Source organism: Chiloscyllium punctatum, chromosome 50 (assembly GCF_047496795.1).
Source record: "Chiloscyllium punctatum isolate Juve2018m chromosome 50, sChiPun1.3, whole genome shotgun sequence".
Lineage (NCBI taxonomy): Eukaryota > Metazoa > Chordata > Chondrichthyes > Orectolobiformes > Hemiscylliidae > Chiloscyllium > Chiloscyllium punctatum.
Genome location: NC_092788.1, coordinates 25,756,348 through 25,782,158, shown reverse-complemented (window position 1 = coordinate 25,782,158; position 25,811 = coordinate 25,756,348). Strand labels below are relative to the sequence as shown.

The 25,811-nt window shown below is 40.3% G+C and overlaps 2 non-coding genes across 2 annotated transcripts; both read right to left on the bottom strand.

Moving 5' to 3' along the window:
* Positions 1-514: 514 nt before the first annotated feature.
* Positions 515-587, bottom strand: trnai-uau (transfer RNA isoleucine (anticodon UAU)). The gene has a single exon. It is a non-coding gene; the product is annotated as a tRNA-Ile (tRNA).
* Positions 588-7,477: 6,890 nt separating this feature from the next.
* LOC140470171 (U2 spliceosomal RNA) lies at positions 7,478-7,660 on the bottom strand. The gene has a single exon (XR_011956460.1). It is a non-coding gene; the product is annotated as a U2 spliceosomal RNA (small nuclear RNA).
* Between the last annotated feature and the right edge of the window lie 18,151 nt (positions 7,661-25,811).

The following is a 25,811-nucleotide window of genomic DNA, read 5'->3' as shown; positions in this document are numbered from 1 at the left end:
CCTCTGAGAGTGTAATTTCTTTCATTGCTGTTGCTGATTGAATGAGCCACTAACGTGCGAACTGCTCCAAAACATGATTCAGGACCTCTGGTGCCAATTCTCGCACGTTGAATAACGACAGACACCTTCCAAATGAGGTCTTTCAGAGACGACTTTGGGATACATTTGACAGACAGACTAGTTGAGGAATCCGTGGTGCGCTGTGACACCAGCGCATCAGCTTCTTCCCTGTCTTTGAACCGGGCCGCCTGCGCAAGGAATGCAAATGCGGTACTGCTTTTCGTGGAAGGATCAGAAGGGGGTAACTACACTCTCAAACAGAATGGCATATGATCAGAACCAGGTTGGAGCAAAACTTTACAAAACTATGCACTGTAAGTAAATGGAATCGCATTGCACTGCACTACGAGAGAAGATTTATTCAAGCAAACTCGAAGGCAGGTTTGCACATGGGAAAGCAAGCAAGAAAGCGCCGTTCTTGTCGATGTCAAAGGCTGCAGTTGAAGAGCAAAGCAGTTTCGGCCCAGTTTCGAACTGGGGACTTTTCGCGTATAAGGCGAACGTGATGACCACTACACTACAGAAACAAGCCTCGTTTGCCCTCGCTGCAGCTCAGTGGCATCCAGCACTGAAAGTTGAAGCCATTCTACCTTTCACCTTTCTGTTTCCATGAGCTCGTTGTTTAATGGGACTTGTTTAATTTTGGCTATGTGGTGAGCATGGACGAGATACACCGAAGTATCTGTTTCCACTCGGTGTACCCCAATAACGTTGTGTTGCTCACACCTGCTTTAAAGAATTACGTGTTCGCGGAGCTTACCGTCGCAGTCTGTGGCAAAATCTTTTCGTCTGTTGGACTGCTCACGGGAAATGTAGCATTGTGAAACACTGCAGAAACGAACGACATCCTTACTTTTGCTCCGACTGACCATACTCCGTGAAAGTTTCCCAGATTCTCAGTTGAGGATTTTTGCAGCTGGAAGTTACCTCAGAAACCCTGTTAATTCGTAATGTATTGAGCGAATCGCAAAACAGAAAGCATTTAACACGGAACACAAACAAAACTGGAAAACCAAATGCATTTTCAGACACAGCGAGCATGAATGCTAAATGTGAGACAGTCCGGGGGCATGAGCCATAAAGTAATCACACAACTAACAACAGGGCAATTCCAAACTACTCTTTCAAACATACTGGAGCCTGAGTGCACCACCACTTCCCAGACAATGCTGCAAAGAGACAAAGAAAGAACATAATAAGAATGGGCCATAAAAAGTGAATTTCACCAATCACAGTCTCGATTAGATTACCTTTCCCTTCCGATGACTCCAGGACGGAAATGAAGGAAGTGGGAGAAATTCAATAACATATGACATCGAAATAGATTGGAACGATTTTCTCATTGGCCAGAAAACCAAATAACGACGAGTCGACTCACCGTAGGACTCTGTTTCGCAACAGCGATGAAATAACAGTCTCCATTCGGTTCCAGTAAAAGCTCAACTTGCCTGGAACTGAAAGCAACAGTAGAGCTGCTTGCGATTTTCCTTGCGGGAGGCGAACACGATCATGACAGCACAGACACTTTGGAAAATTCGGCACTTTCCCACACCGCAGTCAATTCCCCGGGAAGCAAATCCATTTTTCTTCTGTTTTAAACAGAAATGCAGCAGGGATTGAAACAGCATTTTAACAAGCTGTGCTGGCGGAGCTGTTCAGCAGAAACAGCAGCGGTGGGATTCGAACCCACGCCTCTGTCGAGGCGGGAGCCTTAATCCAGCGCCAATGTTTTGCACTGTAAGTAAATGGAATTGCATTACATTTCACAACGAGAGCAGATTTGTTCAAGCAAATTCGAAGGGAAGGTTTGCACATGGGAAAGCAAGTAAGAAAGCTCCGTTCTTGTCCATGTAAAAGGCTGCCGTTGAAGAACAAAGCAGTTTCTGCCCAAATTCGAACTGGGGACTTTTCGCGTGTGAGGCGAATGTGATGACCACTACACTACAGAAACAAGCCTCGGTCGTCCCCTTATTAGCCATGTGATTGCATAAAGGGTCTGTACTGAGTTGTAATGGTCCATTTTCTATGATTCTTACTCCCTGTATTATCCGAGCAGTTCCATATTGGGCCTGTACTGCGGTGTAATGTTCTATGTTCTCTGAGACTAACTTCCTTTTTTAGCCGAGCGGTTCCACGAAGGGCCTGTATTGCGCTGTAACGCTACATGTTCTATGAATCTAACTCCCTGTATCAGCCGAGCAGTTCCATATTGGGCCTGTACTGCACTGCAATCTTGTATGTTGTATTTGTCAAACATCCTTTATTAGCCGAGCAGTTCCACGAAGGGCCTGTACTTCGTGATAATGCTCCATGTTCTTTGAATCTAACTTCCTGTATTAGCTGAGCGGTTCCATATAGGGCATGTACTGCGCTGTAATGTTCTATGTTGTATTCGTCTAATGTCTGGTGTTAGACAAGGGGTAGCATAAAGGCCTGTACTGCACTGCAATGCTCCATATTCTGTGAGTGTAACTTCCTGTATTAGCCGAGCAGTTCCATAAAGGGCATGTGCTGTAATGCTCCATGTTCTATCTTCTGGTTATCCTAGACCAGTATGGGCCGAAGGTGCTGTCTTGATGCTGTCAGACTCGATGACTCTATGATTCTATGACATTTCCTTTCCCAGATAATGACCTGATAAGGCACTGCAAAGTGTCAAAGTGGTGGAGACAGGCCTTTTCATGAGATTTTATGATGTACAATGAGTGATGGTTTCATCTGGGAATCTGTTATTACAAGAACCAGTTTTGATCGCCTCTATCTCAGTATCAAGTCCACACAGTGAGAGGATGGTGAGGACTATATTCATGACGGTCCCCACAAGTTGATCTTGGGGCCTGTAGGAATCCTAACAAGTATGCTGACCAGTGAATGTTGGCTTTCAGTTATTGGAGTTTAAAAACAATTTGGCTGATTTCGCAATGAATGTATCAAGGAAAGGGTACTCCATTTCAGTGGTGAATTTTAGCATCAGGTGGCGATCATCGAGCTTTATAAAGAAACTCTTTAATGCAGATTCAAATGTCGCAAACATGTCATCTACATGTTGAAGATATGCAAATGGATAGAGGCTAGGTATCATGCCATCAGAGATGTGTTTTGCATGGTTACCAATAAAGATGTTAGGAAGAGTTTTCCCTCGAGAATATCCCATGGCAACACTATCTATTTGGTCAGACACGTTGTTATTGGAACTGAAGTCAACTGCACAAGGTGCTCAGTTCATGTGTATCATAGACTCCCAACAACGTGGAAACAGGCCCATAGGCTTAAGAAGTCCACACCGATCTTCCAGACAGTAAGCCACCCAGACCCATTCTCCTATTACTCTACATTTATCCCAGACTAATGCACCTAACCTGGAACACTATGGCCAATTTAGCACAGCCAATTCACCTAACCAGCACATCTTTGGATTGTAGGAGGAAACCCATGCAGACCTGGGGAGAGTATCCAAAGAGACACGGGGGACAATATTCACACAGACATTTACCCAAGGCTGGAATTGAACCCAGAACCCTGGTGCTGTGTTAACCAGGAAGCCATGATGCCACCAGAAAGGAAAAAAGAGATGATGTTTGGTGAACACTGAATCAGACACAAGTGGTATACCTGAATTTCAATGGCTTATTTGAACTGTAATAATAATAAGCTGGCAATGTTGAAAGAGCACGTGGGCATGTTGTCACTCTCAGAATGTAGCTCTCATGTGGTCTTCGTAATCATGAGGGACTCCTTCACTGTGCATGTGGAAAACTCATTTAGATATGATTATAATAGTTTCACAAAGTATTCAGCCAATTCAGGCTGTGCAGATTCAGTAACAGATATGATAGGACAGAAAAGGGACATCGATTTTACATGTCATGGGGAACCCAGACTTGGTGGGTGCAGTGAACCGTGAGAACAATTTCTATCATTGGCATCATTCGGCAGGTTACCACCTTCAAACACGCAAGATCAACAGCTGGGTGCATCTGCGCATGCGTTAGAAGCAACAAATATAATTCCGCAGGACCCTGGTTCATGTCGGCAAACAGAATTTTTACAGACATTGCACTTATTCGATAAGAAATGCATCATGGAGACAACCAACCACTGCTGTATACCCATGCTGACACCCCGACCAATCAGAGTCCACCTATCGGGTCTGAGAATTAAGATTGACGGCTAACTGATTTTGCTGCAATGCCATTTTAATGATGAGCTAGCCAATCAGCATCACCTTTCACATTTCAACTCCTTTTGCAATGTTTTCGAAACAATAGAACTGGTTGCCACCTGTACGTGAGCAATATTACTGATATAGTTTGCTTGAAAGACTGGGATTACAGTTTGGGATAAGGTTGATCACTTTTTGTTGCCTTAGAAATTCACCGTAAACAGAGTGGCTAGAAATTTGGTGAGTTCAGTGAATCTCTTTCTAAAAGTTCAAATTTGTTTGACTTTGAGACATAACAGCTTAGCTTTAATAAACATTCATTAGTGCACAAAACCCATCCATTCTGCAGCCGAGCTTTGAAACTGTTCTTTTAAGAAATCACCACAATTACAGGAATACTGTGAAGTTCAGAGACACAGAAAAAAACTACACCAACAAAATTTATGCTGGGAGAAAGTGAGGACTGCAGAGGCTGGAGATCAGTGTCAAAAAGTGTGGTGCTGGAAAAGGAACAGATGGTCTTGAGGAAGAGCTTATGTTGGAGACATCGACTCTTCTCATCAGATGCTGCCTGACTGGCTATGTTTATTTAGCTCCACACTTTTTGAACAAAATTATCAATTATAAATTCCACAATTTACATCCCACAGGACCTCAAGTAGTAATCAATGTCATGTTACAGTGCAGAAGGTGGCGGTTTGGCACATCGTTTCTGTTCCAGTTTGTTAAATGTTATCTTTTTTATTAATTTGTGGGATGAGGGTGTTGTTGTCTCAGCCAGCATTTATTGGCCATCCCTAATGGTGCAAAGAGCAGTTCAGATTCCACCACATTGCTGTGGGTCTGGAAAAACATGGAGACCAGACTAGGTAAGGATGGCAATTTCCTTCCCTAAAAGCCATTCCAGAATAAGTTGGGTTCTTCAAACAATCAGCGATGGATTCATGATCATGATTACTCTCATACTTGCAGAATTTTCTGAAATTCAAATTCTATCATCTGCCATGGCAAGATTTGAATCTGGGTCCCCAGCACATTACCTGGGTCTCTGGATTAGCAGTCCAATGATAACATCACTGGGTCATCGCTTGACCTGCAATATTAGATTATACAGAATAGCACTTATTCTCTAAACTGCAGTGAACAGCAGTCCCTGTGTATGCTATACTAAACAGCAATTTCTGAGTATATGAAACAGAAGTCCCCGTGTGTATTACAGAGAGTAGCTGTCCCTGTCTGTATTATAGAGAAGAGCAGATCATGTGCATATTGCCGAGAACATTTGTTCCCATGTATTTTCTAACCCTTTCAAGTTTCATAACATGCTTTGAAGAGAAAGAAAGCCTGATATGCAACACAATAATCCAAAAGTAGCCCAACCAATGTGCTGCACAGCTGCAATATGACCTCTCAACTCCCATATTCAATGCTCTGTCCCATAAAGGAAAACATACTAAACACCTTCTTCACTAACATATCCATCTGTGACTCCCCTTTCAAGGAACTATGAACCGTGTTCCAAGGTCTCATTGGACACTCCCCAGGACCTTACCATTAAGTGTATAAACCCAGTCCTGATTTTCCTTTCTAAAGTGCAGTACCTCTCATTTACCTAAATTAAACTTCATCTGCCACTCCTCAGCTCAGCAGCCCACCTGATCAAGATCCTGTTATACTCTGAGGTAACCTTCATCGCTGTCCACTCCACCTCCAATCTTGGTGTCATCTGCAAATTAATAAATATACCTCTTATGCTCACATTCATATAATTTATATAAATGACAAAAAGCAGTGAGCCCAGCACCAATCCCTGTGGCACCCCAATGGTCACAGGGCTTCAGTCTGTAAAACAAACCTCCACCACCACCACCATCTGTCTTCTAATTTCAAGCCAGTTGTGTATCAAAATGGCTAGATTTCCCTGTATTCCATGTGACCTAATTTTGCTAACCAGGCCACCATGAGGGAGCTTGTCAAAGCCTTCATCAATCCTCTTTGGTGATTCTTCAAAATACTCAATCCAGCTTGTGAGACATGATTTCCCATGCACAAAGCCACATTGACTATCCCTAACCAGCCCTTGCTTAACCGGATGTGTGTAAATCCTATCCCTCAGGATCCCTCCAATAACTTGCCCACAACTGATGTCAGGCTCACCGGTGTATAGTTCCTGAGAATAGCAGGGTATAGCATAGAGAACAACAGTCCCTGTGAAAACAGAGAACAGCAGTCACATTGTATAATGCAGAGAACATGAATCCCTGTGTCTAATATAGAGAACATGAGTCCCTATGTATAATACAGAGAATAGCAATCCCTCTGTCTATTACCAGTGCATGTGTAGAATATAGAGAACAGCAGTACCTGTGTATAAGAAAGAGAACAGCAGTTCCTGTGTCTTATCTGGAGAACAGCAGTACCTGTGTATAATATGGACAACAGCTGTCCCTGTGTATCATATAGAGAGCAGCAGGCGCTCTGTCCAATGTAGAGGTCAGCAGTTCTTTTCCCTGCGGTGGGGGGTCCAGAACTAGAGGGCATAGGTTCAGCATGAGAGGGCAGAAAAAAATCAACAGGATGTAAGGGGCAACTTTTTCATGCAGAGGGTGGTGCATGTATAGAATGAGATGCCAGAGGAAGTGGTGGAGGCATTTAAATTAAATTAAACTAAATTACAGCATTTAAAGGGCATCTGGTTGGATATATGAACAGGAAGGATTTAGAAGGATATGGACCAATGCTGGCAAATGGGACGAAATTAGGTTAGGATATCTGGTTGCCATGGACGAGTTGGGCTGAAGGATCTTTTTCTGTGCTGCACATCTCTCTGACTCTGTGCCTTAAATACATCAGATCTTTGCTTCACATTGTTCTTAAAGTCTCTCATTTAATACATCAAAGTGACTCTCATCATCATCAAAATCCGAACTGTTGATTACTTCAATAGCTTCATGTTCTCCCTTTTGTTTTCTGAAATGCCGTTTGCCATTAGGTAGAGCTGGTGGGCAACTTTGTAAAACTTCTGTTGTTGGGAATTGGAGTTGGTGGGAAGGGGCAGCATGTACCAGGGATGAAGTGACAACATTAAGAGTGAGTGCTGAACATAACACGCAGAAAGACTCAAACGAATCGGATGGTAGAACAAGCTGATTAGCACGAAGGCAAGTCTGACTTGACTAATCGAAAGCTTTCCGCATTCGGATCATAAAGAATACAACATATAAAAAATAAATCTACTGTTCGCCTTTTTTAGTGGGGACGTGCACCATTCCCCGAAACACTGCAATACTGGGATGATGCGCGAAGTTATCGGAGCAAGCTCCTGACACAACTTCGTCCTGCAAAAATCAGATTAATATTCAGTCCCTAAATCAGGGACTTATCAGATATTAAAACTGACAAGAACAGAATTTTTTTATTTTTTTATTTCAAAAATATACTTTATTCATAAATGATTTGATGGTCTGTACATTGGATCATGCCATACATATGTCCATATTTACAAACACAGATTCGACTTTATTCTTGTCCTTTACAATCCTGTGCATTTTTTCAATCTTTTATATATACATATATTTGGCTGAGGCATCAGCAGAGCCCAAAAAAACGTCTGTATGGGCCCCCTGTTCTTCTTTCGGCAGGCCGATCTTACAAGGTGGTCTTTCCCCACCGCGCCTTGGCGGCAGCTGCCCCAAGCTTCAGCGCGTCCCTCAACACGTCGTCTTGGACCATGGAATGTGCCAGTCTGCAACACTCGGTCGGGGTCAACTCCTTCAGCTGGAAGATCAACAGGTTTCGGACCGCCCAGAGAGCGTCCTTCACCGAGTTGATGATCCTCCAGGCGCAGTTAATGTTCGTCTCGGTGTGAGTCCCGGGGAACAGGCCGTAGAGCACGGAGTCCCGCGTCACGGCGCTGCTCGGGACGAACCTCGACAAGCACCACTGCATTCCTCTCCAGACTTCCTCTGCATAGGCACATTCCAGAAGGAGGTGTGTGACAGTCTCGTCCCCCCCGCAGCCACTTCGAGGGCAGCGTGCGGTGCGGCAGAGAGTCCGGGCGTGCATAAAGGATCTCACAGGCAGAGCCCTTCTCACCACCAGCCAAGCCACGTCTTGGTGCTTGTTGGAAAGTTCTGGCGATGAGGCATTCTGCCAAATGGCTTTGACAGTCTGCTCAGGGAACCGCTCGACAGGATCCGCCCTCTCCTTTTCCCGAAGGGTCTCAAGGACGCTACGTGCTGACCACTTCCTGATGGACTTGTGGTCAAAGGTGTTTTTTCACATAAATTTCTCCACGAAGGACAGGTGATACGGAACGGTCCAACTACTCGGAGCGTTCCGCGGCAGCGAGGCCAGGCCCATCCTTCGCAACACCGGGGACAGGTAGAACCTCAGTACGTAGTGACACTTGGTGTTTGCGTACCGGGGATCCACGCACAGCTTGATGCAGCCACACACAAAGGTGGCCATCAGGGTGAGGGTGGCATTGGGCGTGTTTTTTCCCCCATTGCACCGGTCTTTGTACATAGAGTCTCTTCGGACCCGGTCCATCTTTGATCTCCAAATGAATTGGAAGATGGCCCGGGTGACTGCGGCGGCACAGGTCCTGGGGATAGGCCAGACCTGTGCCACATATAGCAATACTGAGAGGACCTCACACCTGATGACCAGGTTTTTTCCCGCGATGGAGAGCGACCGTTGCCCCCATCTGCCTAGTTTCTGTCTCATCTTCCTGATCCGCTCCTCCCAGGTCTTGGCGCACGCCCCAGCCCCCCCGAACCAAATACCCAGCACCTTCAGGTGGTCAGTCCTGACGGTGAAGGGGATAGAGGATTGGTCGGCCCAGTTCCCGAAGAGCATGGCCTCGCTCTTGCCTCGGTTTACCTTGGCCCCCGAGGCCCGTTCGAACTGGTCGCAGATGCACACGAGTCTGTGCACGGACAGCGGATCCGAGCAGAAAACAGCGACGTCATCCATGTACAGGGAGGCCTTAACCTGCAGGCCCCCGCTGCCAGGAATAGTTACCCCTCTCAGGCTCGCATCCTTCCTGATGGATTCGGCAAATGGCTCTATGCAACACACAAACAAGAACAGAACTGCACATGATCTTAGCCAAAAGGCTGAGAAGCGATACTTGTCGTCTCCCTGACTACCTTCGGACCCAGCCGCTTCCTACATTTACCATCAGCCTGACTGTGAACAAAGACCTATAGCTCACGGCTGACAGTTTCATTGCTGCCTAGTCATTTCCAGATCTTCTGACCAGAGTAAACGATCCGTTTGTCCAGGTGAATTCATTTAATCTTTTCTATGAAACTGTTTGATAGTGAATGTAGATGACCAGCAATGTACCAATCAGCTACGCTGGGGCCGAGTGTACGTCACTAACAAGCCGGTAGTGTGTCTCTGACAGAGTATCAATGAGATTGCAGCAACCCACTGGAACAGAGCTGGACACAGGGAATGGTGCAGCACAGAGGGATGTACTGCAGCCTCTCATTGTCTGCGTCAGCTGTCACTCTGTATGGGCTCCTTCCCTAGTCCCACTCCCCATGCTTTTCCCGATGATTGAATCCGGCTCCAGTGGCCCCTCAGGCAGTGCACAGCCAATAGTAACTACTGAATGAAGATGGTAGGGATTTACCTACTTACCTTGATGAAATGTGACATTCGTTCAAAAATAATTAACCTCAACTCCCCGCCATCATGTATCTATGCCATGATTTGGAGATGCTGGTGTTGGACTGGGGTGTACAAAGTTAAAAATCACACAACACCAGGTTATAGTCCAACAGGTTTAATTCTGTTGGACTATAACCTGGTGTTGTGTGATTTTTAACTTGATATATGCAATTGCCTGGAGTTTGTGCTGTTCCATTCTCTGGTATAAACAAACTGAGCTGTTAATGGTAACAATTCCTGCCTCTCCACAAGGCAAATCAAGGCAAACAATTGAAACGGGTTCTAATTCTGATCGAGTACTATCACTGCCTGGAAATATTAGGCGACTGTTCTGAACGGAAATCCTTAGACTAATCCATCCATCTTGTATTATGTCAACTCTGATCTCCAAACCATTAAACTCTGCCAACCCCGTCAATTGAAATTAACAGAACCATGGTGGACCTGAAGTTCGATCGAGTGAATCAGCAACAAGTGATTTGGCTTTGACTCCAAATACTCGAATTGCAATTTGCTACATTAGAATTGCAAATCAAGATTCACAGAGTCGTGGAGTTGTACAGCACGGAAATAGACACTTTGTTTAAGTGGCTGGCATCCATCAGATAACTTGGATAAACCTAGTCCCAGTTATCAGCATCTGAATCCAGATGCTTTTCAAGTGTTGTAATTGTACCCGCCTTACAAACATCTACTCCATCCACCACCGATGCTGAGTTGAATCAAGGTGCACTGCAAACGTTTCCCAAAAATCCTTCGACAACACCTTCCAAACTGACAATTATTTCCACTTCGAAGGACACCTCCAATTTTGGTGTAATTTGCAAACTTACTAAATATACCTCCTATCGCTATATTGAGACACTCAGAAACACATACATATATACAGACAGACACCCATACACACACACAAAGACACACATATCCCAAACAAACATGCACAAGCAGGCAGTCACACACACATATTCACAGATATTGCCAAGGACAGCAAAAGTGAAGACTTTAATAGAATTCATTTTTTCCTAAAACTAAATGACAAATTGGTAAATGTTCAGGAATGTGTGAGCTTACTGGAAATTTGTGCATAATTTTCGCTGGATATCTTGCCTTTAACAAATTTGTAAACTAAACAAGCAAAAAGTGGTCTGCTTAGCAGATTGTGAGACTCTTTTGAAAGGATGAAGGCTGTACTGTATTCCCGTTGAAATAAAAACCAGCAATGTGTTAAAAAATACATCCAAAGAACTGTGATTGCTGGAAATCAGAAACAAATTCAGAAATTGACTGAGTAACTCAGCAAGTCTGGCAGCATTTGTGGAGAGAAAACAGAGTTAATATTTTGGGTAGCTATCTGCAGTATTTCTCCATTTAAATAATATTAAACTCTTCCATTTTTCCTGACTTTCTCCTCCTTATATTCCACATGCCAAGTTTTCACCCACACATTTAACCTATCTAGAATGTTCTGCAGACACTGACATTCTCCCCACTTGCCTTCCTACTGATTTACAAACTTGGTGACAGTACATTCACTTCCCTCACCCAAGTCATTATTAATATGTTGTCCCAGGACTGTGGCACTCCACTAGAAACTGGTTGCCATCTATACCAGCTGCTCAGCCATGCATTCATCTGCTCTATCCTCCTATTCCTGTCCTCACTAGCTTGTAACACCGTGAGTAATCCAGATATTATTACTCTCGAAGACCTCCTTTTTAAATTCCTGTCTAACACTCTATTTTCTCCCTTCAGAAAATCATCCTTTTTCCTTCCTATTGTTCCAATGTGTACAATGACCTCCTGCTGATCCCTCTCCCCTGAGAGAATATTCTGCACCGTCTCGGAGACATCCTTGATCCTGCACCAGGGAGGCAACACATAATTATGATTTTTTGTTGCTGGCCACAGAAACGTCCGTCTGTGCCTCGGACTAGAGAGTGTCTGAACACAATCAATCTCTTTTTAGATTAGATTACTTACAGTGTGGAAACTGACCCAACAAGTCCACACCGCCCCGCCGAAGAGCAAACCCACCCATACCCCTACATCTACCCCTTACCTAATAATAAGGCAATTTAGCATGGCCAATTCACCTGAACTGCACATCTTTGCAGTGTGGGAGGAAACCGGAACACCCGGAGGAAACCCACGCAGACACGGGGAGAATGTGCAAACTCCACACAGAGAGTTGCCTGTGGCAGGAATTGAACCCAGGTCTCTGGCGCTGTGAGGCAGCAGTGCTAACCACTGTGCCACCGTGCCACCCATAAACCTGACATACCCCATAAACCTGCCACTCTTGAAACCTGACATACCCCATCTCAATACCAGAAACTTGGCTGTTTGTGCTCAATTAGAACTGTTGAATGAAAGAGTTTTCTCTGCAAGAACGACATGAAGATGTTCAAGGTCCTCTAAATACCATTGAGCAGAATACTCTTCATTACGGGTCTTATTGTCTTAAACCGATGATTTTTATGACCTTGGTGTTTTGGTGACTGATGTGTTTTCAAACCATGTGCAATGCATAAGGATTTCTTTCAATTTCTTATAAGAAAAAAAACTGCTTTCCATGTTGATTTCTAATTATTTTTTACTCTCGAGTTATTTGTCGATGTGCAATAATCACAAAATTATGGAAGATCCCTGTATCTTATGTTCACTGCAATGTGCACTTTCACTATCTACTTATTTATTTCATCCGTCTGACATGAATGTCTAAACATTGGCCATGAACAAAAAGTTGTAAATTAAAGCTACATCTCAATAAGCAAACCAATGGATGGAAACATGTAATTCTTGTAATCCTGCATTTTTGAACCAAAAGCAATTCTGCTGAATAATCACTGAATGGCTCATTTTTGTGAATCATAAAGCTAGCTACCATATTATATTTTTCAGTTTACTGAACTAAATGAATACCCAATCATCATCACAACAAAGTGCTTTTAAAATATTGAATCTTTTTTTTAGATTACAACGTAATTTTCCAGTCACTGCCATGACAGTAATTTGCACAGTTATTGGAGTTAGTCTTTCTAACAAATATAGTGCGATTCGCATTTTAATTCCATCAATTGTTTCTTCGAACGAACACTCCAACTTAAAAATCAATTTACTGTTTAGGTGAACGATCCCATAATGGAACCAATGACTTCCCATTCGATGCCTCATTGTAAATATATGATAATTGCTCATTTGAATGATCGTGGTAATCTCAGCCTGAAGCGTTCAGAGAACTGTAATTACTTTTCATTAGAATGACTCCAGGTCGTTTCTCCACATTGCTCAGTGAAATAATTAACTGAAATTTCTCAGTATTCTTAAATGAAATGATATTATTTTGGCAATTCAATTGTTGCTATTATCTAATCATTGTTCAATATAGTTCAAAGTATTACTACGAAATTATGGCTCGTAAATTAAATAAAGTAAAGATTTTGCAGTGGGCATTGTGAATATCAATTTTTATTTTGACCGTGGAAACAGTTGAATTGATTTAATTATGTTTAACTTCAATGTTAACATTTACTGTATCTATAAACACAATACAAGTTAATCACTTTTATGGAACAAAATCATTTAAAATTCTCATTTATTTTCCTAATCATTTATGTTGCAAATGCATATTAATTTTCTTTTCATTCTGTGATAAAAAGAATTGAACATATAGAACTATTTGATTGATTAAGTTTCGTTCATCAGTGTACACTGATCAAATGATTCGGTTTTTTCTTATCATGAATAATCACGAGATTAATATTTAATTAAAGTCATTATTGCTTTGTTACATCATTACTGTAAATTACTAATTCGGTTTGTCAGTTCATTACACACAGGACATACGCAATTAATTCCCATTCAAATAATTACAAGAAACATCTGATTAATTTTCATTTGAGTTGCCGCCGTAAATATATGACTATACACTTGCCCTTCCCGGATGGTAACATTATGACGGGTTTTTGTGGAGCTCTGACAGTTTCTCTATGACAACATCAGGAGGAATGATTTCAATTTCCACCTTCAGCGGAGATGTGTCAGAGCAGTTCGGAAATTATAAAAAGGAAAATATTAACAGTCGAAATTCCTCTTCAGCAAAATAACCAAATGCAACTTCATTTTATTCATTGGTCAGCTGATCACCTACATTTGTAACTAAACATTGCAATTCATCTAAATACTGGTATGTGCATTGATCAAATTAAAGTTCTAATTATTAGTCATTCATGAATTGTCAGGAATTTGTTTTTATTTTCCATTCACCTTTTCATATTGAATGTAAGATTGATATGCTGTGAAACTATTAGCGTGTTTTCATTTGAACATTAATTTCTCTGTCTCTCTCTCTCTCACTCACGTATCTCACTTCATGCATGATGGCTTCAAAGTACCTTGCTAAACTTAAAGATTTTGTTGACTTTAAGTAGTATCTTTAGCATTCACCTATCAATTTAATCCAAAGTCATAGAATCATAGAGTCATAGAATCCCTACAGTGTTGAAACAGGCCATTTGGCCCAACAGTCCACACTGACCATCCAAAGATTAACCCACCCAGACACTCCTTTGCTCGATTACTCGACATTTCCCCTGACTAATACACCTAACCTAGGTAAAAACAATGACTGCAGATACTGGAAACCAGAGTTTAGATTAGAGTGGTGCTGAAAAAGCACAGCAGTTCAGGCAGCATGCGAGGAACATTAAAATCGATGTTTTCGACAAAAGCCCTTCATCAGGAATACAGGCTGCATTCCTAATTAAGGGCTTTTTCCCAAAACGTCGATTTTACTGTTCCTCTGATACTGCATGCATTGCTGTGCTTTTCCAGCACCACTCTAACAAAATCTAATACACCTAACCTAAACATCCGTGAACATTATGGGCAATTTAGCATGGCCAAGTCACCTCAGCTGCACATTTGTATACTATCACAATGTTATTGAAATCAATGCTCACACAAAGCACGATACATAAAGCCACACAATGGTCTTCATGACCATCTAATTACTGTTCAGGAAATCATCTGAGTAATTGTCTTATTGTTCCTGAGATTAATCACCACAGTAAGCGTCTGGTCATCATTCCCTCCAATAAATACAATGGGTGTCTCTGAAATTTCTGTTCAGTAATTATTCATGATACTTGTTGCTCAAAGCAGTGTCTGTTCTTATTTACGAGTGGCCAATGATTCTAACAGCCATTGATCTTGATCATATTGTTACTGAGCGCAATAACCACAGTAAACATCTGGTTATCATTTTGCGAACAAATACAAGAGCTATCAACTTACTTTTCAATTCAGTAATTACACATGATACTTGTTGCTGAAAGTGGTATTTATTCTTTATGACAGCAAGACATGTTGATAGTCCTGATTTGTTCATATTTTCAAAAAGGTTTTCAGGCCATGTATTTCAAAAAGAAGTAATTTGACTTCGTCCAAATTTAAATGTAAACGTTTTCAGATATTTTCCATTCAAAGTGTTTATTTGCTTATTCAGATCGAACTTGAATCTTGCCTCTGTAAATTGAATTTATTGTATTTTCCATTCGTGGAAGTACTCATTACTTGGTACTCATTTTCATCTTAAATCTGATGGAAATTTGAAATACTGATTTCAGTGAAAATTGTATGAATTATACATGAGTGGTCTCTAAAAGAAAATCACAGAAGGCTAGATAGAATTCTTGAACAGCCTGTATATTTGAATAAAAGAAAACATTCCTTCTAAAAAACAAAGTTAAAAATTACTCAACACCAGGCTATAGTCCAACAGGTTTATTTGGAAGCACTAGCTTCCGCCTGATGATGGAGCAGCGCTCTGAGAGCTAGTTCAGCAAAATAATCCTGTTGGACGATAGCCGTGGTGGTGTTGGATTTTTAACTTTGTACAGCCCAGTCCAACACTGTCGCCTCCAAATCACTCCAAATCAAAACAGTCCTAAGTCTGTGGTTTAACAGCTTAACATTCCTGCAACTAGATTATAATTCTCAGTTTATCAATCTTAATAAATATTTAATCAATGTCATTTTTAATTCCCGGAAAACATCCAATCGTTTTGTTTGTGAAAACACAAATTTTAATTGAAAATTCATTGTTATCACAATATGTGAATTATATTTTAACTCTCCAGTGATGTGAAGTGACCCTTGGACTGAAATTGGACGTTCTAAATTCACCGACAGGCAGCGAAATCGGGACAAATACAAAATTAGTTAAACTAAGTCAAACAGCAGTTAGAATCAATCAGCTCCAGGATCAATCAGATTTTCTTCCACCTTGACTTCCAGCCAGTGCCTGAGCATTATACACCTCGCTTGCAAATGTCAACAATGAAGGGTTTTCACACCAACACATTGGATTCTTTAAATCCAGCTCATATGTGGACGTTTGTCACAAAATTATTAATCATTTTACAAATCATGGAAAATATCTCAAAGCTCTTGAAATAAAAGTAATCTCTGCACATAAAGCCACACGATGGTATTCAAGGCCACCTAACTACTGTTCAGTGCAAAATCTTTTGTCAATATTGTATTGTTCTCAAGATGAATAGCCACAGCAAACATCACGCTTTCACAACATCTCAAATATATACAAGATACCTTCTTAAATTTTACACACTACATCTTCGCCACCCCAATAATCACACTTCATTGTTTACGATGAAGGATGCTGAAAGTAGCATGTTTTGAGGTAAAGGAATTCCTAAATATAGGCGAGATTTCTGATAGGGTTCCTCAGTCATCATGATAAAAATGTAATTGCGGCTCAGCACATTGTAACAAATCCCCATTAAACTTTTTCATGTATTTAGTCAAAGACAATGTTTAAAAATTTCCTCTGTAAATGCTGCTGTTTTTTGCTATAATTCCCGTGTTCCTTGTCTAATTATTTTCTTTGTAATGCTTACACAAATGTGTGAATATTGATGACAAGAAAATTTGCATGGATTATATATTGTATTTCTACAGAAGAAAAGCTGAGTCAGCAAGTACAGATTGCAGGAGTATCTGAGAATGTTGAATGATTAATAATGACTGCATATCGAATGTATTTTCCAAAACATCATGCCAGCATTCTAATGCTCAGTTCACTGATACTAATTATTATGTAATCCATATCACAGCAAACCCGCTTGGAAATATTGAATCACCTTAATGTGTCAGTGTTCTAAAATAGATTACCAATTCATTATTAGTTCAACAATCACACAGTAATTCAGTTTAGGTATTGTAACAAATATCGTGAGATTCATATTTCAATTTAAGTCACTATTTTGTAGTGCCAATTTTACAAAGAAAAATGGCTCTTTTATTCCAGGTCAACACAACCACAAACCAAGCAATGATTCATCATCCAACACTGACAGGAAATATCTGATATCTTCTAATGTGAATGCTCACAGAAATCATTGGATTAATATTCGGTCTTACAAATGAAGATACGCCTGATTGTTTTAGACTCCAATAATTAATGTTCAATTCTACATGCAACAGATAGCAATATGACATTTCTAATCATTTTTTTGTTTGCAGTGACCAGTTTTAACACTAATTGTTACTTATATCTAATATTTAATCATTGATCAAATCCAATATAATCGGCTTTAAGTCTGGAAATAAGTCTCAGTGACCTAAGCATATAGCATGGTACTGTTTCCTAATGGTAGCGAATGTTGATTTTTATTTTAATGCTGAAATCCTTGTTGATTTGCTGCTGTAGGGATGCCCTGAGCAGCCTGCCTTGGAATTAAAACACAAATAGTGGAGAGTAGATTAACAAGACTAACAGTCTTTTACAGTCTTAATGAAAAAAAAGAACATTTTGCACAATCCTACTCCAATTCCATAAGTATGCCATTCCAGACAGTCATATTCCAGATAGTGATAAGAGAATGCCAGCATACAGAAAAATGACCAACCCTGACTTCATTAATGAAAGAATGATTGCCCCAGTGAATGAATAAACACCAGTTGTAGGATAGAGCCCAGCTAACTTCCACAGCTGCTATCAGGGAAGCAGACAGAGTTTGATTGTCAGAAATAGTTACTATTTTAAAGTTGCTCAGAACATTTAAGAAGTTTCTAATTACATACTCTTGAGAATAGTGAATAAGGCAGAGTGATAAACCCATAGGACTGCAGCAATTAATTTTGTAATCTGCGGAAATAAAATGCACAGAGAGATCCCAAGGCAGGCGATTATAGCACCTGTAAACACCATGAAACAAGAGGAAGCTGGGGCTATCCATAGCGATGTCCATCTAAGATTAGGTTTTCTACAGGATCGGGTGTCAGTATAAGGAGCGAAGGACTGTAACCACGTTGCATGTGGCCATTGTAATACAGAAAGTGTGTAAAAATACTGTTTTTTACTGTAAACGTTACAGTGTGTCATGGACCTCCCTGCCGAACTTGGCCTCGGGGGATGACCCCTTCATTAACTGATTTCAGCATGTGTAAACATTTTCCACTTGCCTGAGTACTGCCGATCTCCTGAGTCTTCATTCCCTGTCAGGGGAAGTCACTCCTACAGCTATGGTGACATTTAAATTCAATACAAACACTTATTATCTGTGAAATTATTACTTGCAGAGCGATATCATTTTCATGTTAAAATTGTTTTACTTTTTTCGTGTGCAAAAAAACAATGTAGGTACATCTATTTGTTATTTACTTCAACTAATACTAAATTTTAAATTATTGAAAAGACTACACTGGGTGTGGGGGGGGAGGGGGCGGGGGAAAGAACGATTTTTCAGCTCAAATGTCACATTAAGTTAAAGTAAAGACATTTTTCAAATCATGTGACCACCAAAATAATATTTATTTTAATTTCTTTTTGAGATAGTTTCATTTTCTTCCAACATTAGTTGTCAGTGAACAATAATCACACAATTATTAGTCATTTGCGACAAAATGACTTCCTGTACCAAATATCATTAACCCGATGTTTTGTTCATAATAATGCTCACTTTCCCGGCCTAATAATTTTCTTCCTAGTTCTGACATTTGTCTAAACATTTATCATGATAAAGGTTACATTAATAAAATAGACATGAACCGACCAAAAATAATTGAACTGTGTTCAATCGTTGCTGAGTTTTTTTAAATTATTAAAGTCACGTTTTATATTTTAATTTTCAGTTTATTAATCTTAATGAATATACAATCGTCATCAGTGCAAAGTGTATTCAAAATATTAAGTCAATTTATCTATCAGGATTTTAGAAACAATGATCAAATACAATAATTACGCAATACTTTAACTTAGGCTTGATAACAAGAACAATTCGCTTTTAATACCTTTCATATTTCTTAGTGTGAGTGCTACAACATTAAAACCTGTTCGATCAGGCCAATATACCCACAAAAGACCAATAATTGCCATTGCAACATCATTTGTAAATATCTGACTTATGCTTATTTGAAAGATCAGTCTTTTCAGCAATTGGAATTGAGAGAACACCAGTTAATTTACACTGCAATATTTCTCTTCGTTTCTGAACATTACTCAGTGGAATAGGAAGAGGAGATACCTCATCATTCTTAAATTCATTAATAAAAGTTTTCAAATCGATTTGTTGCCAATACCTAATAATTGTTCAATTCGGTAAGGGGTGTAATTGTGAAACTATGTTTCCATATAATAACTAATGCAAGGACATTGCAATGTACAATCTCTCAATCACTCTGAATATTGCTTTTCATTTTAAACTTGGAAACACTTTTGAATTGATTTGATTGGAAATCACTGCAATGTTAATATTTATTGTGTTTTTGTTCACAATAACAATTGAATATTTTTCATGTGCAAAATCATTCAAATCCCCATGAATTTTTTGATGCATACAAAAAAGGGTTGGCATCTATCTTATTTCATTAAACAATCACAGGAAATGGTGACTTGTTAGAAATCATACATTTTCAGAAAGAATGAAAGTTGTCTTCAGCTGAATAGGCACATTGATTGCCCAATTCATCATTTTGTTCCAATTTACGTGTAGATCAAAAACATTTTAATTTGCATTTCAGAAAATGAGAAACTTCTGACCATATAGAATAATTAAATTGATTTTTTGTATATAATGCACACTAATCACATAATCCTGTCAAGCTATCGTTCCACAAGTGATCATAAAATCATGTTTAATTAAGACATTTGTTAACTCCCATCATTATTGTAAATTACTACTGAATTTTCAGTAGATTACACACAGTATCCAACCATTTAATTCCAATCCAATTATCACAATAAACATCTGATTACTTTTCAGCCCTGCCCAGCCTGTTTGGGAATGTTATGAAGGAATCTTGTGCAACTCTGGTCGTGTCTCTGTTACCAGACCCGAGGGTACAATTTCAATTCCCACCTTGCACAGAGCTGTGCCAGAGCAGCTCTGAATGTTGATAAGAAAATATCTAAGAATCGAATGAATTGCCTTTCAATTCAACATTAGATATGTTTTCATTTGTTGTTCATTCCAATAATCACAGTATCTGCTATATATTTTCTTCATTCTGCGAATAGCAGAATGTATCTAATTCCACTCAATCAATGTTCTTTGCAAAATATTTGATAATGTTGCACTCACAAAGATGAAATATGCAAAGTACAGATATTCCTTGATTTTCGTTTGTTCTGAAGAGCTGAGTTCAGACTGCACATAGAACTTGATGCTTCAAAGGTATAAATATGAGGAAAAAATCAAGTTCTTCTTCAGTTAAATAAACAAATGCAACTTCCTACTATATATCAATTTTTAGTTATTGATCTGTTTATGAGTTGTCTGAAATTTGTTTTTTGTTTTCCATTCATCTATTTATATTGAATGTAAGATTGAAATGTTGTGAAAATATCCGAGTCCATCCATTTGAAATTGAATTTGCATATTTCTCTCTAATCCAGTTTATTGCATGATGACTTAACTGTGTTTTGTTCAGCAAACCTAGTGAATCATAAAAATTGTCTAATCTTAAATAAGATCTTTCACACCCAGTTATCAGTCTGTTCTGAATTCATGTAAATATCTAAGTTTATTGAAATCAATGTTCACACAAAACAGTGCACATAAAGCGACACAAAGATATTCAGCTGATTACTATTCAGTGGAATAACCTGAGTAAGTATCTTATTGTTCCTGGGACAAATGACAACAGTAAGCATTTATTTACTATTCTTTGCAGTTAATGCAATTGATGTGTTATATTTCAGTTCAGTCGTTAATGTTGATTTATATTGTTTAAACCAATAATTCTACTTTATCACAGATATTGACTATACGGCAATAACGTTGGGAAGCAAATTTTTGTCAATCTAACAATCTTTAAGCTCCTTTTTTATTGTGTGTGTACAAGAGACAATTCAAATTATAACCATTTTTATTACAAATTGAACAAATACTGCATTTTAAATTTGTGAAGTTCCGACATTTTTCAAAAGGGTTAGTCTTCACTATATATGTCATGTTAAAAATCTGCTATTTCAAATCATGCGTGCTACAAAATGATTATTGTTTTCATTTCATTGTAAGAAAAGAACTGCTTTGACCATGTTGATTTTATGGCATTTCTATTCCAACATTTTTCATCATTGTCCAAAAATGACAATATTATTAAAATCGCATATATGCCACATGTCATTTACTCCATTGTTCAGTTTCAAGCTCACTTTCATGACTTACGAATTTTCTTCCTAATTCTGACACAAATCTTTAAACATTGATCATAATATTGATCATTTAAATTGATGAAACATATCTCTACAAGGAATCCGGTGTATGGAAATTCACAATTCTTGTATTACGTACATTTTTTACTTCAAAAAAGAAGAATTTCGCTCAATAATCACAGAATGGCTCATTTTTCTTCAATCCATAAAGCTAGGTACTATGTTTTATTCCTCAGTTTACTGATCTTAATAAATATCCAATCAACATCACAGCAAAGTGCTTTTGTGATATTGAATTATTATAATTCTTCAAAAGAGCATTCATTATCAAGTCATTGCCATGATAATAATGGCACAATTATTTATAAAAAAGTCTTTTGAACAAGTATAATGAGATTCACATTTACATTTAATCCATTATGTCTGAGTACTAATATACAGTATGAAAATGCCTTTATTTTTCAGGTCACCTACCCCACAAAGGAACCAATGAATTCCCATCCAAAGTCATTGCAAATATCTGATGATTGCTTATTTGAATGATCACGGTAATGTCAGCCTTAAAATTCAGGAAAATGTAATTACTTTTCACTGTATTAATTCGAGTTCATTTCCAGACATTGCTCAATCAATTGTAAAAAGAGATTTTTCATTATTCTTGAATGCATTGACAGACTTTGATAATTCAAGTGTTGCTGATTTATTTAATAAAAAATAATGATTATTCAATCTAGTAGATTGCGCAAATGTGGATTTACGGCACAGTACATGAACCACTGTAAAGATATTGCAGTGCACAATCTCTCAATCATTGTAAATATCAATTTTTATTTTACCTGTTGAAACATAGTTGAATTCAATTAATTATATTTGACTTCAATGCTCACATTTATTGTGTTTGTAATCATAATACGACTTACGGATGTTTCATGCAACAAAATCAAATGAAAAAGAATTAGTATCTCTATTCTTTCATTCAACAATGGCAATAAATTTTGATTTTTTAAATTTTGAACATTTTGGAAAGAAGGGATGTTGCCTTCAGTTGAATTCTTGCATTGACTCACTAATTCACAGTGTCCGCTACTTATTCTCTTTGGGTTCCTATGAAAAGAAATTAACTAGTTCTTCTGGTTGCAAATGCCTGGAAAATATTTGAGAATGTTATGGTTTTAAAGGTGACAAGGCGAAGTGATCGTAAGTCATCATTTATTTTGATAGAAAGAGCTGGATTCAAACATTTCGAACACACACACACACACACAGTTATTCTGCTGTGTGACAAGGGGATAAACAAGTCGCTTTCTTCGGCATTCAGTAAATATATGCCACTTCCAATTATTCATTAGTCAGCTAATTACCTACATTTGTCATGAAAAATTGCAATTCGTCTAAATATTGTTATGACCTTTGATCAAATTAAATTTTTAATTATAGTTTATTCATGAATTGCCGGGATTTTGTTTTTTATTGTTTTCCATACACCTATTCATATTGAATGTAAGATTGACATGCCTTGACAATGTCGCAGAGTGTTCATTTGAAACTTTTTTTTTTCGTATCGTTCACTGATTTTACTTATTGCATAAGATTACATGGGACCCGGTTAGCAATGCTGCCTCACAGCGCCAGGGACATTCGTTTTATTCACTCCTCGGGTGACAGTGGGGACTTTGCACGTTCTCCCGAAGTCTATGTGACTTTGCTGTGGTGTCCTCCCACAATCCAAAGATGTGCAGGTTAGGTGAGCTGGCACGCTAAATCGCACACTGTGTACAGGGATATGTGTATTAGTAAGCAATAAATGTGAAGAAATATGATCGGGAAAAGTTTTTGGGTGGGTTAATCTTTAGATCTTTCAAACAATTGGCCTGTTATTACACTGAGGTGACAGGGGTGCTTTCGTGGCGTTGCTAGTATTATGGTGCGCCCCGAGATCTAACCCATGTTGGAAGTGAAATGGAGGAATCTACAGAGAGGCTACAGAATGACATCGCATCCATTTGGTTTTCTTTAAATCACTGACGAGCAGGAAAATGCAAACGGGGAGGGCGAGTGGGGAAGTGAGGCAGTTGCAGCTCTGGTAACGAACTGCTCCAAAACATGATTCAGGACCTCTGGTGCCAATTCTCGCACGTTGAATAACGACAGACAGCTTCCAAACGGTCAGCGCCGTTGGACTGGTTCAGCCGAAACAGCAGTGATGGAATTCGAACCCATGCCTCTGTCGAGACTGCAGCCATAATTCAGCGATTTAGACCGCGCGGCCACGCTACCAACACGCCCAGCGCGCCATTTTCTTGCACTTCCAATTGTGCTCCTGCATAGCAACAGCTGCAAACTGACGTGAAAACGGTTCCATGATCCCTCTCCGACTCGCACAGTTGCGGGGATGTGCCCGTCTACAATATCAATTTCTCAGCAGATAACGATAGCCCATCAATCCAGACAAAAATCACTGGTAAGCTGAGTCTATCTTCTCAGACTGGATTCAGCTACAAATGTATCTGTGAGTGCGTGCAAATATATGATCGGTTATGATTGGGTCAAATTACCATGAGCTACTTGACATTACTGCAATTTCAATTCTTGCTTTGCTAAATGATTTCACCCATTGCTCAAAACAGGACAACTTTCACGTTTACACGGAACACGAAACACACCGGACTACAGAAAAAACGCACGAAGCTGAGCAGGCCGTGTCCCAAATCGTACCGTGTAGCATAGTTTCAGTCACTGTGTCTGTTTTGCAGAATAAGGTTCCCAAAGAATGATCCACCCTAAAACCGGAGGTAGCATTACAATCCGAGAACGCTCTCGGTCAGATCCACCGACGTCAAGCCGGTGTTCTTCTCTGACCACTGCCTCCTGCTGGCCGACTGTCACCTACAGGACGAACAGCGGGCGGGCAAGGGAACGTGGAAACTGAACACTAAGCTGTTGACCCCGGGAAACATCGAAGAGCTCAAGAGGGATTACGCAGGTTGGAGAACCGTGAAGCCTCTCTTTGAGTCTCCAGCGGACTGGTGGGAAACGGTAAAAGGGAACATCAAGAGGTTCTTTATCCTCAAAGGTGTCCAGGAGGCGAGAGAGAGGCGGGGAAAACTGTCCCAGCTCCAGGAAAGTATGCAGAACCTGCTCCTGCTGCAGACGATGGGGGTCGATGTCACGGAGGACCTCAAGGAGGTGAAGGGCCAGCAAGCCTCGCTCTTTGCCTCGGAGGCCTCCAGGATAATTTTCCGGTCCAGTGTCCGCTCGGTGGAGCAGGACGAGACGTGCTCACGTTTCTTCTTCCAGAAGGTGCACAAAGAGAGCTCCGTGCTCAGCAGCCTGAAGAAAGAAGATGGCTCGGTAACGTCATCTCAGGCTGACGTCATGAGGATCAGCAAATCCTTCTACGCCAGCCTGTATGACTCGAAGCCGACCGACAGCGCGGCCTCCCAGTCGTTCCTGTCCTCCATCACGGAGGTCCTAGATGACGGAACACGAGAGAGGCTGGACCAGCCGCTATCTCTGGATGAACTGACCAAGGCCCTCGAGTCCTTCGAAAAGAATAAAACTCCCGGAAGCGACGGCTTACCGGTCGAGGTTTATTCCGCTCTCTGGGACTTGATCGGCCAGGACCTGCTGGAGGTGTATGTCAGTATGCTTCGGGCAGGTACCATGAGTGAATCCATGAGGAAAGGCATCATCACCCTCGTCTACAAGCGGAAGGGGGAGAGGGAGGAAATTAGAAATTGGAGACCGATCTCACTGTTAAATGCAGACGACAAAATCTTGTCAAAGGTCATCGCCAACCGGGTCAGGTCTGCTCTGGGATCGGTGATCCACCCGGACCAAACCTGTGCTCTACCGGGCAGGAAGATCTCTGAGAGTCTCGCACTCCTCAGGGATACGATCGCCTACGTGCAGGACAGTGGGGTGGACACCTGCCTCATCAGCCTGGACCAGGAGAAAGCCTTTGACAGGATATCGCATACATATATGAGGGATGTCCTCTCCAAAATGGGCTTTGGGGAGGGAATCGGAAATTCGATCAGACTGCTCTACACCAACATTGTCAGTGCAGTCTCAATCAATGGGTGGGAATCAGATAGCTTCCCTGTAAGATCTGGAGTCAGGCAGGGATGCCCTCTCTCACCCGCCTTGTTTGTGTGTTGCATAGAGCCATTTGCCGAATCCATCAGGAAGGATGTGAGCCTGAGAGGGGTTAGTATTCCTGGCAGC